The sequence below is a fragment of the Diplotaxodon limnothrissa genome, linkage group LG12, assembly GCF_057381915.1.
Source record: "Diplotaxodon limnothrissa isolate DT_005_m linkage group LG12, D_limnothrissa_male_GT1.1, whole genome shotgun sequence".
Classification (NCBI taxonomy): Eukaryota; Metazoa; Chordata; class Actinopteri; order Cichliformes; family Cichlidae; genus Diplotaxodon; species Diplotaxodon limnothrissa.
In genome coordinates this window covers 27,295,933-27,313,501 of record NC_140607.1, presented here as the reverse complement: position 1 = coordinate 27,313,501, position 17,569 = coordinate 27,295,933, and the positions used below count along the sequence as shown (strand labels likewise).

The 17,569-nt window shown below is 39.0% G+C and overlaps 1 protein-coding gene across 2 annotated transcripts in view; it reads left to right on the top strand.

Moving 5' to 3' along the window:
* Positions 1 to 10,354: 10,354 nt before the first annotated feature.
* Positions 10,355 to 17,569, top strand: part of sh2b3 (SH2B adaptor protein 3) — a 72,391-nt gene continuing 65,176 nt past the window's right edge. Inside the window, exon 1 of one of the 2 annotated variants that reach the window (XM_085367409.1) lies at positions 10,355 to 10,628. The gene's annotated coding sequence lies outside the window, so the exon portion shown is untranslated. Of the gene's footprint in view, positions 10,633 to 17,569 lie in introns of both variants that reach the window. The other variant, XM_085367411.1, reaches the window with a different exon arrangement.

Sequence of the window (17,569 nt, the reverse complement as noted above, 5' to 3'; positions counted from 1 at the left end):
TCCACAAACCGAGTTATATTTGCCAATTGCAATTTTAAAATCATAATTCTTGTATTACAATCATCAGTTTTTCAAAAATGATGCAATGAGTTTAGCCTTGATTGATCCTTTATTAGATACAAATAAAATAATGCAGCTTTATATTTGCTGTGACCTTTTTCCCTTAATAAGAACCATGACGTTTCTCATTCCTTCCTTATCATTCTGCAGAGATTGTACATGCAAATTACTTTGCTAATCATGTGGACATTGCAAAAAACAACAGGTAACTGATAAGGTCACAACAGGAAAGTCTTTTTATAAGGAAAAGGAAAAGCATGAGGTGATTTCTGTTGTGTAATAACAATCTGGAGACGTTGCACAAGACAAATCCACAGAGTTTGAAGTTGTTATGTCACATTAACCACGCTATAGTGCAAAGACAATTCTGCAGCTTTATGATTGAAGTCCCAGTTTTGTGCTGTCCAGCTTTCACCCCTTTTGGTGATGCAACTTTTCAAAGCTGCTGGACTGTTTTTGAATCGTGTTCAACCTAATGACTTGGGGTCCAGGACAGTTTTCATATTTCAAGTTATATATTCAGGATTTTCTGTTTTGGTCAAACTCCCGTAACGCTGAGATAATTCACTATAGTAAGGTGCAGGTGTATGTACTGTGTATGGCCATCGCCAGTATTTTTATTGATCTGGGTGACCTGGCCCTTCAAATCTTTAAATAACGAGGGTGAGAAGTGCCACAGTCTACTTGAGGTCCAATATTACCTCAGATATTTCGTTGTCATTCTTGAAACAGGCAAAATTCCTCTAACCACAACAATATAAGGCACAAAAAATGTGTTTTCATTTCATTACTAGGCTACTTATTTCCATATTATGCACTAATGATTAAAGAGGTCATGTCCTCTATAGTAGTTGGGATCAATGCATATAACTTTGATACAGTAATCACTTCTGCAGATATTGACTGACTCTGTCTGCTTCAAACTTCCTTTTACTGAAAGCTTTTATGAATGTCTTTAATATTCTGTTCATTTCCACATTTTTATGCTTTCTGTTTAATTTGTTTCTGCGAAGCACTTTGTATCTTTGTTTAAAAAAGTGCTGCATAAATAAACTTTATTATACATATTACAGTTTCTCTGAATTTCTTTAGGATATTTTTGTCTAAACATTTAACCGTTTTCACCTAATTAGACATAATTTGTAAATGTGAGTCAGTCTGTTTTCGCACACAGTTGCACATTTTGTTTGCTTGTGCGTGTCAGCCATTTTGCTAGGCACGCTCTTTAACATAAGTATCTGATCAGTCAATTGCATGGCAGCAACTCAAAGCATTTAGTCACGTAGACATGGTCAAGGCAACCTCATGAAGTTCAAACTGAGCATGGTTGATCTGGGATTTCCCCCACACTATCTTTAGGGTTTAAAGAGGCTGGTGAGAAAAAGGATGCGTCCAGTGAGCAGCAGGTCTTTGGGCAGAAATTCCTTGCTCATTTCAGAGTTCACAGGAGAATGGGAAGGCAACAGGAATTCAATAAACCACTTTTTACATCCAAGGTACCCAGAAAAGAATATCTGAATGCAGAACACATCTAACCCTAAAGCAGATGGGTTACAGCAGCAGAAGACCATGCCGAGTGCCACTCCTGACAACTAAGAATAGGTGATAACTAACTATGATAGCTGTAATAACTATCAGACTAATTCACCTAAGTTGGAAAATTAAAAAATTAATTTCTAGTGCAACATTCAGATCATGGTCAAAATTAAGCACTGATCAGCCTGATTAGCACATCAGGCTGATGAGTAATGGTGTGGGACATATTTGCTTAGGCCAAGCAAAGCAAATATGAGGATCATTTACATCCCACAGCCTATCTGAGTATTGTTGCCGACCATTCCTTGATGATCAAATCTTCTGAGGGCTCCTTCCAGCAGGATATCACGCCAGTTGGTAAAGCTTTAATCATCTCAAACTAGTTTTTGATCACAACAAGTTGTTCACTGTACAGTCACCAGATCCCAGTCCAGTAGAGTTCCTTGTGATGTGGTGGAGCGGGACACTTGTGTCATGGATGTGCCACCAAAAAATCTGCAGCAATTGTGTGGTTGACAGAATTAACAATGCTATACTGAATTTTTTCATTTGAGGAGATCGACTAATAGAAGCCTAGTACAGCAGCAGCCTTTATTGCTGCTCCTCCTGCTGCTTGTTTTCAGCAGAACCCAAGCTAATTGTATTATATTGTAATTACCAGGAAGAAAAGCAAAACTTGAGTCTCATCTCTACAGTTATAACTCATATCATTGCTTTTCTGTACCCCTGTTTATAGCTTGTCTTTCTCACTCATATCTTTCCCAAGGCCTCTGAAAATATCCATCAGTAATTCTCCCTGTTTTAGACCTTTATGTTCACTGCCTGATTATCAAAGTTGACCAAATGTTATTCATTATGTTCAGATTTATGCCTAATGAGCAAAATTAAAATAATATAAAAGTATTCAAGCGAGTTTGAACCTGTTTAAATCCTCCATCCTCCACAGCCTGTCCAATATCCTCCAGGTTACAGAAACTATATGAAGGTCACTCACCTTCATATGGTTCATATGATTCGCTCATATTCTAACAATATTGTTGTCTATGTTTAATTCTGCACAGATTTTTTTTCGTAGATGGAACAAACGGTTTTAAGGAATTTTATTAACAGCCCTTTGGGGTACGAGGTGTTGATTTGCAAAGCGGTTTACATGCAGGTCAGGTAGCAGGCCCCCTTAGCACAGTTCTGCTCATCGGAAATAATCCTAAAAGCAGCCAGAGGCAGCAAACTAAAGTCAACCCCTTTTAACATTTTGGGAGAATCTGAATTACAGTCTGGTGAATCGTAGACAGGTCTGTGTGAGTCAGCACTGGCGCTGAAATATGGAAATAGTCTCATGATCAGATCTCATGTGTGCAGAAAAAGGGGCCCATTTAACCTGTTTTTTAAACAATCATCGGAAAGGGTTTTGAGGGATCTTCTCTATATTTTGTGTATTTTCTGTGGCAGTGTGAGAGCTGAGACATGAAGGTCAAAGCAGCAGAATCACTACACTTTCGGTACCATCACTGCTTTCTCGCCTGTGCCTGTAGCATTGTGACCTGGTCGCTGAAGCTGCTTTCCTTCCTTTCGAGACTCCAAAACCTTTACTCATTTTCACCAGGAGTTTTGTCAAAACTTCAATTAAGAAGCACTGAACTTTTCCAGGTAAGTCGCCACCTTTATTTCCCCCCACAGGCGTGCTTTGCTTCCCGTGTAGAACTTTTGTGCATTGTGGGTGAATTACAATTCACAGTTCAGCACCTGAAGCTTTAATAGGAATTCTGTCTACTGCTCCACCTTTAGTGGCATGACTTTTACAAAAATGCAGGCAAGTAGAGCAGACTAAAGCAAACCACATTGTGATTTTCAACTGGACTCTCTTACCTTCATCTCTCCTGTTCCACTCTGCTTGCACAGCTTCATCTTTTGGCAGTCTCACCTGGCTGTGTCAAAACTTCTTCCTTTGAGCTGCCTGTGAGCATGTCAAATGCATAAAAAGACTCCATTCAAAACCTTACTTGAATAAAATTATGTAAATGTCACCGGCAACATGTATTTAAAATATCATCAATACTCTATCACCACTCTGCAGCACAAAAATATCTTACCTGTCAGTCTTTCGGTGCTTTAATCTATAGAAATGTACCGTATTCTGTACAAAATATGTATTATTTCCCTTTGAGGTATAATTCAGAGGAAGTATAGCCTAAATTCACACAAAATGGGAAAACTAAAGTATTTGTACTCCAGTCACAAGCTTGTATTTTACTGCCTCGCTGTGCATATTACTGCAGATCTGCAGAGTGCCTTATGTCTTGATTATCAGAACAGAAACCATATAAATATGAGAGCTAAAAAGCACAGCAGAATTAAAATGCTCAGGTATGATGTGGCATAGTTAACTATAAGTTATGTACAGGTAATTGATAAACTCATAAACATAAGGTAGAGTAATAAACAAACTGATCACTGGACTTCAGAGTTCCCTCTCTTAATTAATCTGAATGTTCTGTGTGAAGTCCTTCCAGACTTCTGCTCATGAATATCATTAATGCATGCCACCCATCCACATCCCCCATGCAACTGCCACCTGAGAGAACGTTGTTATGATACATGAAGAGATGTGTTTTGCTGCGATCTGGTGTCTGTCTCAAACTTTAACTGGTCAAGAAACTACTTACTTTGCTTGTTGTGACTGCACACTCAGTGAGGTGCAGCTAGCCTTGGGCTCAATGCCTTATTTGCAGAGCTTCTGCGACACGTTAGTCTTGCAGGGTTGCAAGTGTTGCTTACTGCCTGCTCTATTTACCTGCACCTCCTGACCTATTAGTGCCTTCATGAACTGAATACTACCATGTAAGTAGTAAGACATTTAGGACGACAGTGGATTAGATGATTATTTTTACTGTTTGTCTCTTTTTTTCTCTTCCAGAAATGGAGAAGCACATTTTATATAACTGTATGTCTGGTGTCTGATGCGCTCAGTTTCTCACTTGCAAAAGGATTAAGAAATTCTTTAATGGTGCATGTTTGACATTTTCAATACAGAAGAGAGACGTCTCTTTCGTTGGGTTGCCATTAGCTCTGCAGCACATAAAAAAGACACACACAGAAACACACACACATGCATTTTTCTTGAAGTTCATTTCACTTTTCTCCTAATTTAGTTTCGAGGGCGAGCTTCTTGTTTCAGTGTTTTTTAGTTGTATTTGAATATGCATGTATATCATATCAAGACATTAAGGGAAATGCACCTGACTATTATCTTTTCTAGTTTTTGAAATTTTAATTGCAAAGGTTTTACACCTAGTTTGGTTTTTAGTTTTTATTGCCACTTCCTAGCTTTTATATCAGTCTTGGTACAGTATGAGTCTGAATGCATACAGTCATATTAAATAGCTATACAGACACAGACTGCACACATCTCTCCTGCATCTTTGTGAGCTCTTCTGCTCACTAGAGGAGATCTAAACAGTAACACATAAACACATATTCACACTTTGTCTCACCAGCTGCATTTCTAAATTGCAGTGAAATTAAATCATTCTTTAAAGATCTATTTCTGCTTTTCAGAGAATAGATGTGTGAGGTTCTTCAAAACCTGCAAACTGCCAGAGCATTTCCCGGTGGCCTGAAGGTCATTTTCGGCCTGCAGCGAACCGTCAGTGAACATGCATTGAACTTGAGCAGCAAAGTCACAGCAAACACAAGAGAGCTGACGGACCTCTCAGGCGTGACTCTGCAGGGTTCATGGTGAGCACCGAAAAGGGGAAGTGCATGTGGGCTTGCTCTTTCTTTCTGTAAAGCCTTTACATGCTTCTAGTGGAGTCAATCGGCATAATGCTGACTCCTCTAGAAGAAACATGGAGCACAGAAGGAGAGATTGGAAAAGAGGGAATGAAAAACATGAGCATGAAAACGCATAGTTAGCCTTTTTTTGTACTCTTGTAGCTCATGCTCAATTTCAGTACGTTCAAGGTTGCATTGTAGATTTATTGCATGACGTATGAAAACTTTTCTGTGTCTGTCCTTGTGGCAGCAGAGCTGATTCTGCTGTCTGTGCAGTGATGCAGAGGGCCTTCAGTATTGCCCATGATGGATAACAGTTTGTTTAACTTCAAGTGTTTTCCCACTTTGCAGGAAATCCCAGAGTAAGACTCACTAATTACTTTATTGAGTCTGCTCCAATGCTGCTCCCAGAGCACAACATACCGTTCTCACCACGGCAGACTGGTAGAAAATCTCTAGATAAGGGGAACTCACACAAAAATGTGTGTGGTGCTCTTGGTTTATATAAATATTTATTATTAAACTTTGGATGTTAAAACTGAGAGACTTTTCAAATTTAAAATTGCTGACACGGAAATTCTAGCATATCCAGTCATGGAGCTGTTCACATTATGTGTGCGTTGTGTTATATTCACAATTACATTATTACACTTGCAGCCATTAGCATATATCTACAACCACAATAGCTGACTTTTGCTCTTTTTTTTGGTTTCTTAATTTTGTCATGAAGTCTCATCTCCATTCAAATCACTTTTTGGTTACACGGTTCAGTTCCGTTAGTTTTCATTAGTGCATAACACCATTATCACTGATACATGAATGACTTGCGCAGAAAAGGGGTAGGAGTGATACAGTGTGATTTTATGTTTGTTTGTTTGTTTGTTTGTTTTTCAAATTGCAAAATGTAATATTGAGACAGCTTTCATTTTTAGCACGTATCATTAAAAGTCTAGTTGGATGGGTACATTTTTTCACAACTCCAAAAGTTTGTTACTGTAATCGCAGACTGAAGGAATATGTGACTGTGCCAAATTAACACTGTCATGCAGTCTGATGCCTCGACTCTGCTGGCTGGGTTCTCTGCGGGTGCTTTGGCTTCCTCCTTCAGTACAAAGGCATGTTAGATTAAATTGTGATTCTGAAATGTCAGTAAGTGTGGCTACGTCTGAATCGATGGACTAGTGACCTGTCCAAGGTATATCCTGCCTTTGCTCAGTGACAGAAGGGATAGACTCGAGGAAATGTAAGTTTATTGTGTAAATATCCAGTGATTTTTAACCGATTTCCCTTTATGATACCGTAAAAAAGACGTTTTCTATAAACAGGCACACGCTCCTCATGCACTGCAGGCCGTCTGCCATTAGATGTCGCTGTTTAACAATTTTAGATATGTATTTCACAAATAGCTTCAAACTTTATACTCATACCTGGCAATATAATTTAACGTTTTTACCATCAAACAAGAAATAAACAACGGATTTCGGGTCTCTAGAGAAGTAAAAAGCAAAAACAAAACAGAAAAACACAACAATCCATTGTAGGTCAAGATAAAATATGTCTTCGTTTGTTTTTATTTCCCCTGTCTTATGTGTTAGAGAGAAAGAGAAAATATTAACGTCACATTTAAGTGATCTCCTTACTTTAAAGTATAGCATAGTACAGATCTACTGAGTTAAAGCCACAGCAAACAACATTACACACCTGAACATCTGTTTTGTTAATTTTTTTTTTTTTTAAATGATCTGCATCCATAAATAAAGTACCAAAATAAAGGTGCAATAACTAAAAGACTTCACCTAAGAAACTAGACACCTTTTGCAGTAACCTGCCCAGGATGGTATTCAATAGGAGCTACTTCCTCCCTGATAATTTCAACATAAAAGTACACTCTTAAAGCTAAACACTGGTGACTCAGAAAGTGTTTTTTCATCTATGTATATCACACTTCTGTCATAAAATCTGTCCTTATGACAGTTTTAGAAGATTATTAAAGGATACATTTACAGCTGTGGATACATCTCATTGAGTGAAATCAGCTGAGACACAATACAGTGTTTGTGTGCATAAAAATGGGTCAGTGGTGGCAAACATATAAGCATGTTTGCACAGGAAATAGGTTGCTGACACTGCTGGGCCAGAGTGATTATAGACCGCCCAGCTGTCCCAAACATCCTGTGTTTGTTGTGAGCTCATTTAACTTCATATTTTTTGTGAATACAGGATGACAATAAATTAAATGACATGCGTGTTTTCAGGCAGATTGTGCCTTGTTTCAATATTTGGTGCATATTCCTAAATAGGTTCATATTTGATTGTATCATGTCGAGCACAGTGCCAGTGAAAAGTGGCTGTAAGTAATTTAGTTGGTGTGCACTGAGCTGTACAATTAAGAGACTGATTTCATGCTGTTTTATGCTTGTCTTGCGCCACATGCATGTCACAGGAAAATATCTGACAGCTGCAGTTTGCAAATAGAATTAGATGAGCACATTCAGTTACTGTATTTTTAATAAATTCTGCATTTAAACAGAGCATTTGCTAAATGCAGTCAGCTGTTTAATACTTGCCACGTGTATAATTAATAATAACACGATCTAAGGTGACGATAAATAATTACTATAATGTGAACAGGGGCCATGTTGCATGCAAAGTGAGGATATTGATAGCAAAAAGACAACTGAAAACTAAAAGTAGGCGTGATAGAATTTCAGTTGACTCAAATAAAAATGAAACCTTGACTCTGAAAACCAATAAAAACAAAGTAAAGCACTCTCATAAAACACACTAACAATAAATAAATACATAAATCAAACAGGAAATGTCCCAAGTTTTCATCTGTGTAATTTTGGTCAAATTTGTCAACAAGCCCCACATTTCTTCATGATTTCATGTTAACTGCCATCACAATGTGACGTTTGTTTTGTAATAGTCTACTTACTAGAAACAGCCAACATATTATAAGAATTAAAAAGACTGAATCTGAAACTAATGAAAAATGAAGTAAAAGTGAACTGTGGAAACAAACTGAAAGGAAAATATAAAGGAAAGTTCATTAGAAATACAAAACAGAAGAAAAAAGTAAGGTGTGGTTTATGTTGATTTCATGTATCACTATTTCATCACAGAGGGTCCTGTTCTCATCTTGTACTAGAGATCTTAAACAGCACTGTATGGGGTTTATTTGCAAGACTCCACAAAGATCGCCTGGTTATCTCTGCTCTTTGCCTGAATTTAAACATAGGACTTTAAATGTCAGCTCACAGGACATTGTTACCTTGGCTGTACCTTTTACCCACAGCAAACTATGGAAGAACTACATTTGAATACTTTCCTGCACACAGATGGAACAAGCTAAAAAAAAAAAAAAAAAACTATGAAGTTATCTGATTCCATTGGAGCATTTTAAAATGTTATATTTGTGTATCTGCAACTACTCTTGTACTTTTTCTTTTTCCTTCTGTCTTCTCATTTACAACAAGTCCCTTTAGGGTTGCTTTGGCAACCCCTAAAGGGACCTCTTGTACATAGCTTTTTTCATTTCTGAGCGTGTATACTGTGTCATTGTGACTTTGTGCTCTTAAACTGTATGCCCTTTGTTGAAAAGAAGATCTCAATCTCAATGGCCATCTATTTGAATAAAACAATTTAATTCTACTCTTTCTTTTGGCTGCTTCCTTTAGGGGTCACCACAGTGGATGGTCTGGCTCCAGCTGACCCTATCCATAGGATTCACACCATCTGCACTGTTCTCCTTCACTACATCCATGAGCCTCCTCTGTGAGCAACATCTTTTGTCCAGTATATCCAGTCTCTCTCTTCTACACAAGTCCAGACCATCTCACTAACTTTGTCCTAAAACCGCTCAAGCCGTCCCTCTGATGTACTCATTTCTAATCCCGTCTAACTTGGCCACTCCCAACAAACATGTAAACATCTTCCACTCTGCCCCCTCCAGCTCAGCCTCCTGTCTTTTTGTTTGTGCCACCATCTCTAAACCATAGATCATAGCAGGTCTCACCAACATCCTGTAAACCTTCCCTTTCACTCTTGCTGTAATTATCTCAAATCACATCCGACACTCGTCTCTGGGCCTGCACTCTCTTCTTCACTTCTCTTGTGCACTGTCCGTTGCTTTCGATGGTTGACCCCAGGTATTTAAAGTCATGCACCTTCACTACCTCTACTCCTTGCAGCTTTACAGTACACACACGCGTATTCTGTCTCATTTGCACTGACTCTCCATTTGCCCTTTTGGTTGGACATTTCCCGTGTGCCTGCGTGGGCCTCCTCCTCTACTCCACCTTCCTCTCACAGTCCAAAGACATGCATTATAGACTTATTGGTCATTCTAATTTCGCCATGTAAGGCAGAAAAGGTGACTTGTAAATGTACGGTTAAAAAATTGTTTTTACAGAGCAGTAAGACAAGAAAAGTACATTACATTTCACTTTGAATTTTTATTTTCATTTAGGTTTAATTTCAGTTCCTTTCCTGTGTGGATCTGCTCATTTCAGTTTAGTTTTTATTGTTGGAAAATGTTCTGTTTCAGTTCAGTTTTTATTAGTTTCAGTGTTACTTTTGGTGTTTATTTTTTAATTGGGGTGGCATTTGTCAGTCTATTACAATGCAAACACTTCTCATCATGTAGACATTGCAGTCTCAATGAACATGAAAAAAGCAAACGCTAAAACTAAGCACATTACCTTGGTGGTTTTTATTCTAATGAGCTTTGTAAGCATACAGTTTGTTTGTCTTTATAAAAGAAACTCATTTTTAATTCTTATTTAATTTAAGTAAAATATTTTCCACGCAATATTTTACTTTTGTTTTAGTCTACTGTAATAACGGTGTTACAATTCGGATATTGCCTCCTTAAGATAGAAAGTCTTATTTTGAAAATACAAATGCGGAAGTAAGTTTAATCGCGAAAGCTCACTGGACCGCCACACTTTTTTTTTCTTTTTTTTTTTGACGGAAACGAGGGCTAACCATTTTTTTCCGCGGCAAGTTCGTGGCTGAAAGTTTTCTTCCTCTCTCTTTTTTCCCCCCTTTTGCGGAGGACCAGTCGCATGCAGTCACAATGAGGGAGAAAGCGAAGGACTTTTTATCGCACGGCTTCTCCTCCGGTGTCCACTTCACGTTGCTCTTCACTGACGTCGTTTAGACTTACTTTAATGCACAACACATTTCCGTTATGCGAAGTCCAACTTGTTGGTTAGTCGTCGTGCTGCGGTGGGTGCCCATCCGAGATAACGGAGAACGTGAGTATGTTGTGGCAGTAACTTTCACCCCCCCCTCCCTCTCCCACACTCTCTTCTTAGCATTGCTAAACTTTTCTTTCTTTCTTTCTTTTTCTTTCTTTATTAAATGTAGCCGCTTGGCGACTAATCCCAAAATATGCAGCAGCCATGTGAACATTTTTTCTTCAAGGTCGGAAAAAAGAAATGTAAAAAACCAAAACGTGGTTGTGTATAGTTTAAAGGGTCTGCAGGAGTAGCTTCCCGAGTTGGTTGCATGCAGGCGGTGCTGGCGCAGATTTTCCTTTAATTTTTTTCCCTTTTGCCCCTAAAGTGTTTTTTTTTCTTTTAACTAGAAATTAACTTGGTCCTGTCAAACCACAGAACAGCTTCTTCTGTCTCAGCGAGCACAGCTGTCACAATATACACACATGGAAATGTGCAGTTGGCAAGTTTGTAACTAACTCGAGTGAATTTATGTCACTCAAAAAATTGTTTAAGGCTTTGGCGCAAATTTACTCAGCAGTGGTCGCCATGGTGATGACGCAATACTAATCCCACTGACCCTTGATTTTAGGGATTCGTGTCAGGTATTTAAATACAGAGACAGGCACTGATAAAGTACGCTTTTAAAAAATACCGTGTTAAAAACGTGCATCTGAAATTTAGTTTGCGCCTATTCATGACTGCTGGATGGAGATTAGAAACTAGTGGGGAGAAGCCACTTGGTTTGAGAGTCCAGTGCTGTGTGAGTGTGTGTCTGTGTGTGTGAGAGAGAGTAAATCAAAGTACTCATTTTGGTGTGTGTGTGTGTTGGAAGGAATTCAGGTCTATTTCTGGCTCATGGCTGTTTGTGTGTGTGTGTGTGTGTGTGTGTGTGTGTGTGTGTGTGTGTGTGTGTCTTTGTTTGCACCGATTCCAGCTTTTAGAGCTTTGAAATGAAGGTACTTTTGGGAAGGTGAAGGCGTGTTGTGCCTTTAGTTGTGATGGTTCAGTTCAAGGTGTGTGAATGTGGAGTGCTTTATGTGGCAACGTTGGTCTGTGTGTGTACTACAGGAGCATGATCCTTCAAAGTAAAAGCTTCACTAGCTGTGGTGGTTGCTGAAATCCTCTGACCAAAAAATGTGTAGTAAAGAGCAGATGGAAAACTACATTCTAAGATGCTTTTTGGAAAATATTGGGGTTATGGTTCAGATGAAAACAAAAAACACCAGAGGCTGCTAAACATGTTAATACCAATGTATTAACACTCAATTGGGGTTTGTTTTGTTGTGATATAACTTGGGGAGTACCACATCAAGGCTTAAATGCATTTTTTATTTAAAACATTTTCATGACCACCAGATATGTTTTGCCATCCTTAATCGCCATCAAATGGGTAAAATAGCATAAAGACATGCTGACTTCAGTAAAATTAGAAGGCCCATTACATGCACCACTGTTTGGGTCACAATATAATTACAACATTATATTGGAGGTAATAATGAGCTGTCATTCACGTTAACATTTTCTTTGCATAATTCTGCCTCTTCTACATTTTTCGGTGGTTACGTTATTTTACTTTTGCCCGTGTGTGATCTGTGTGATATTAACAGGTGCTGAAGCTTACCTGCAGGGTACATATTTACCTTGTGAGGTCTGCATACTTTGACGACTGAGTCATTTCGATGCAACAGTCACACCTTGAGCCACAGAGGCAAAAAATATCCCTCTTGGGTGGTAAAGTAACACGGCTTTGTATATAGTTTCTTTGGCTGATAATTTTAACTCTGTCGAGCCAACCTGACGTGGTTTATGCCAGACAGGCCTGCAAAGCCAGGAGAATATTTAACGGTGCATTGGGTTAAGGGAGCGCTATTCAGTCACCATAACTTACAGTGTGGGATAAAGAGCGATGGTGAGCGATGTAGGTGCAGCCATGGCTACGTCTTCTGTGCAGAAATTAATGAATTAGAAAGGCGAAAGAGAGACAGCAAGGACTTTAGTTCCTGCTTCCAGCATGAAGAGAATGTAATGTAGGCCATACCAGCTGGAAAACAGTGAACCATATCAGACACAAACTAAAATGACCGAACTGATTGCATCAGAAGGTGAAACTGTATTGAGTCATGAAATATTCCTTTTTTTGTAGTTTAACCACAAGTTAACTCTTTTGTCTGTTGTGATAGTATCTTTTGTTTGAAAATACATCCTAAAAAATTCTTCAGTCTTGGTCGTCATTGTTATAAGCTGGTGAAAACCCTCCACAGACTAAAGCCTATCTGTAATCTTTTTACAGGTTTGCAGCACTTCCAGATTCCTGTTTGGCTTGTGTAGTCTCAAGTGAAACTGTTATTTCTCAGAAAAAAACCCTTTTACTTCCCCACAGATTTTCTTGATTTCTGATGCATGGATGCATTGGTTCTGTCTTCACTTCTCTTTTGCTCTTTGTGGTATGGCTAAAGTGGGGGTGTCACACTTATAGGCCACATGCAACCCAATTTGATCTCAAGTGGGCTATGCCCGTAAAACCGTATCAATGCAAAGGAAGAAAGGTAAGAAAAAACTGAATATACAATTACAAGTATATTCTAACAGAGACATGCCATTAAAAATGAGCTCGAGTTGAACATTATGCCTGACCTTTGGCATTCATGTAGTGCATTTGCTCTCATTGCAATTTACTAATCAGAGTGGAGCTATAGAAGGAACAAAACCTTCACATGTGGTGTTGTTGTAACTAAACAGCATTAGTGTTTTATGACTTTTATTAATCCGACAGCCTGGTTAGATCTTAAAATCCTTTTGGCTTTCTGTACATTTTCATTCCTGTGCGATCCAGGATTAGCAGTGCATTTTGTTTTCAGTTTTCACACTTTGCAAAGCCATGCAGTGGCTCCTGGTGGTGCATGTTTAACACCCGTGGACTAAAGAGGCGGTGTGGTGTACGCACGTAAGCATTCAAACATAAAAATAAATAATAAACCTGAATTCTGTGGCTCATCCTAGCAATTCTGCCATCATTTTTTCACCACCAGAGTATCTTGGAGTCTCTCTAGAGAGGAGCATGACTCTTTTCAGCATGATTATAACAAGATTTTTTCCAACTTGATATGATTACTTGGTTGGGGATTTTATGCAATACAGCACATTAATATCCTGGAAGCTGTGAAAGAAAGGAGTGCAGCTTAATCGTGATCATTTTTACTTTTTTTGTTTTTTGAACCAGTTGTGCATCCAGAAACAAGTGAGAGGAGTGAACTCTGAAGCTTTGGCTATCAGATGCGGATCAGACACTGTCATGGTTCGATGTCTTGAACTGAGATGTTATCAGAGTCAGCTTTTCCGCTTCCCCCAGGGGTTCTAAGAAATCCACTGATGAGACCACGAGAGAGGTCTGACCCACAGTGGCCTCAGTGGGGAAGAGGGAGGAGGCGGCAAAAGAGAGAGGAGAGCCATGGGAGATAATTTGGCAGGGAGCTGGGAGTTGACTGAGAAATAAAGAAGAAACAAATTAGGACCAAAAAAAGGGGAAGGAAAGAAGGCTATTTTATGGTCATAACAGACTTTCTACAATAACCCGGACATTATTGAGCTGTTGGTGTGTGTTTATGTGATATGACTTGCACAGCTTTTGGCATCTGAGTCCTAAAATTTTAGCTTTAACTGTGGATTCTCACCACAGACACACACAAACATATACATATAAGGCGTTCACTAGGGTTAAGTACTTGCCTGTGTGTGAACACGTTTGTGCAAGTGTTAGAGAGGGGATACGCATGCGTGCCTGTGTTTTTTCCAAAACAGCAATAATTAGAGAGTGTGTGTGTGGGTGTGTGTTTTACTCCAATGCACCCTTGTTCTTGTTGTTGGAAGAATGTTGATTATAGTCTTGATTTAGCTGCAGCAGCATAAGGATCTCACTTAAAAGCATGTGTGCGCTTGCAGGCTCGGCATTTGCTGGACATTGATGGATATGTGTGTGTGGGTGGTTGCACACAGTGAAGGTGTATGATGGGGTCAAGAGTTTGTTTTGTTTTCAAGTTGTCCAAAGAAACACTGCCCGTCATGACAAGTTTTTCCAGATTCCTTGGCTGCGTGGTGCAGAGCTGGAGTTGTTCGCTGCATTTAAACTGTGCTATTCTTTTGTTGTTGTTTAATTTTTTTACAAAAATGCTAAGTACTTCATGGTTGTAGTATTGCAAATGTGAGAATTTTCTGCCCTTGCATGTCAGACAGAGCTGTGTTTTTCTATTTAGCAGAAATACGAGTCGTGTCTCAGCTGAAGTGAAAGTAGGATTACATTTCTCACACAAAATGTCCAGTTTGCAGCAAGTCCCATCACAAGCACATAATTTGCTATCAGTGCAGAAAAACAGGATTCTTGGGAAATGTCTTTGTGCCAAAAAGAGGCACTTTGTAAGGCCTAACACAGAAACTCTGTTCGCTCCTTATAAGCCCCAACGTAGAAAGGTTTAGACTAGCCTTCCGGGAAGTCAGATGCCTGCAGATGATTCACTGCTGATCTGAGTGAATGATGGAGTCAATTATGTCTCAGCCAAATCCCGACAACAACTCAACACAGTGATGGAGTATTGCACCTCTTAAATATTGGCAAAGTGAATCAGAACAATCATGTGACTCATTCATAAAGTGCTTGTGGATTTCAGACAGACATGTATGTGGAGTTTTGAGTCGTGAATGTGTGAATCGACTGAATTGTTTTGATTTGACTCAGTTTTAGTGGTGAGTAGCTGAGTCAAGGATTGTGTCATCAACTTTTCTGAAACTAAGCTTTTGATCCCTTACCTTCCAGTAAGAAGTTGAGGTCGAGCTTTCGGTGACAGTCGAGCTGAGAAGCTGTTTTTAAATTCAACAGTGAACTGATTTTTGTGTTTAACGGTAAAAAAAAAACACTCTCATTTGTTCTTGGCCAACAATTTCTAAGCTAATTAGACCAAAATTTGAATATCTCTTGATAATGTGGGGATATTTTGTACCCAAAAGGTCAGAGGTAAAGTTTTGGCTCGGTTTTCGACCTGTGTGAGTAGGGGCTCAGTTCTTCAGTGATCTGTTTGGATTGCAGGCAGCCATTTTTGTTGTGAGTGAGTCTGGCCACTGGTCTTTGTAATTATTCATACATCTGTTTATTTATTGATTGGCAGTTTTGGTTCTCTATTGGAGCTGAGTGTCAAAAGTAATATCCATATGAATGTCAGCAGAACATTGCTTTGTAACAAGATGATCAACCCACCTGTCAGTGTTTTTTGATATTGTGACTCATTTGTGTAGCTTTAGGGAAAATAATAATTAAATATTAAAAGTCAGGAGTGTATCATTTATCCTGTGATGACGCAGAAATGCAACAGATTTGTGACACATCAGTGGTGGATATTCTCTTGTTCCCTTCTATGTTTGCATTAGTCTGCATCACAGAGCTGGAGAAATCAAGAGGGGATAAAAACAGTGGTCAAGACTTGTCTTTTGTACTGGGTACACTGTTTCTTGCTATACACTACATATGGGCAAATTGCTATTACTTAAGGGGGGGGGGGGGGGGGGGGGCTCAGGCCTCTGCATTCCGACAACAATAACACAATGCTGCTATTCTTAAGACACAGAAATAAAGTCCAGCCACTTTCTGCCTATTTCCTGTGGTGGGAACTGAGACAGGGAGGCAGGTTGGGAAAGTAGGAAAAGCAAAGGCTGGGTCTATGATGATAAGAAGGAATTCAGACTGTGTGCAGGAGTAATCCACGTTGAGCACTGGAAAACAAAACTGGGGTTTTAGCTTAAATGAAACAGTTAATATGATGATATTATGTATCCTGACTAATACACATCCTTCCAGCTGTCCGACATCCTACCAATGACTAATACAAAACATCTTTACACAATCTGCAGTCTGTCATTATCCTGACCCTGGCATGTGAAGGAAATACTAAACTATAGGGCTCGTGTAGCAACAGGCAAAAGAAAAAAGAGAGAGGCAAGTTATGACTTTGCTTTGATTGTGTGGATTTGACATGTGAGGAGGGAATGAAGTCAGCAGCAAATGACAGGCATCACAGACAGTACAGGCCTCAAAGCTGACAAAACACAACACACAATGAGGTCTGTGTTACAGGCAAACACTTCATTACAATCAGGTCCGGTAAAGGTCTGATTTGGTGTAACAATTCTCAGAAACAGCGGTTTTAGATTACAGCTTTAGGTTTTGTTAGTTTTTTTCTTTCAAAAGAAGACTGATAAAAATTATTTTTGCCAGAGGCCTGATCATGTGATTTCTGATTGGGTCACAGATAAAAACTAAACTCCTCATTTGCGACTAGTATGATTAAAGCAGGCTCCACACGGGCAGACGTTTGACTGATTTTGGTCTCGGTTTCACAACTGTTACACCCCCTGCTTTCACTCCACATCTAACGCGGAGATTTTTTTTTTACAAGATATTTCCTTCTGATTCTCCTGGAGCATCAGTGTGAGGTATTTTAGCTTTTGGAAGACTGATCAGTTTATTCTAGGCCCCATCACCATTTCTTGTGGCCTCTAGTAAGTACATTTAAACCACTTGAAAGCCACAGTGGGTATGTTATCTGTTCAGCACTGTAGTGGTATTTGAAAAATTCATATCGCGCTTGACATTATAAAGAGTATATCAGTACAGCCGACGTACTGGCCAACACTGAAGCACGTGGAATTGGGTTTACATTTAGTGCTATTTAATCGTTCCTATTTTTTCAGCATTTTTGAGTCTTTATAAGGACATAAATTTAAAACACACCGATAAAGAAATCTTCAGGTCTGAAGAAACACGTTTTCAGAATTTCAAGCCAAAATCAAATTTTTGAGCATAAATTTAAGCATCTGTCTGTTGAGATATAAAAGATGAGATATAAAAACTGCACCAATTTGATGATGATGATACAAAATAAAAGAAACAAGCACTGGCAATCCTGGATGTTTGACCTTATTTCTGATAATTC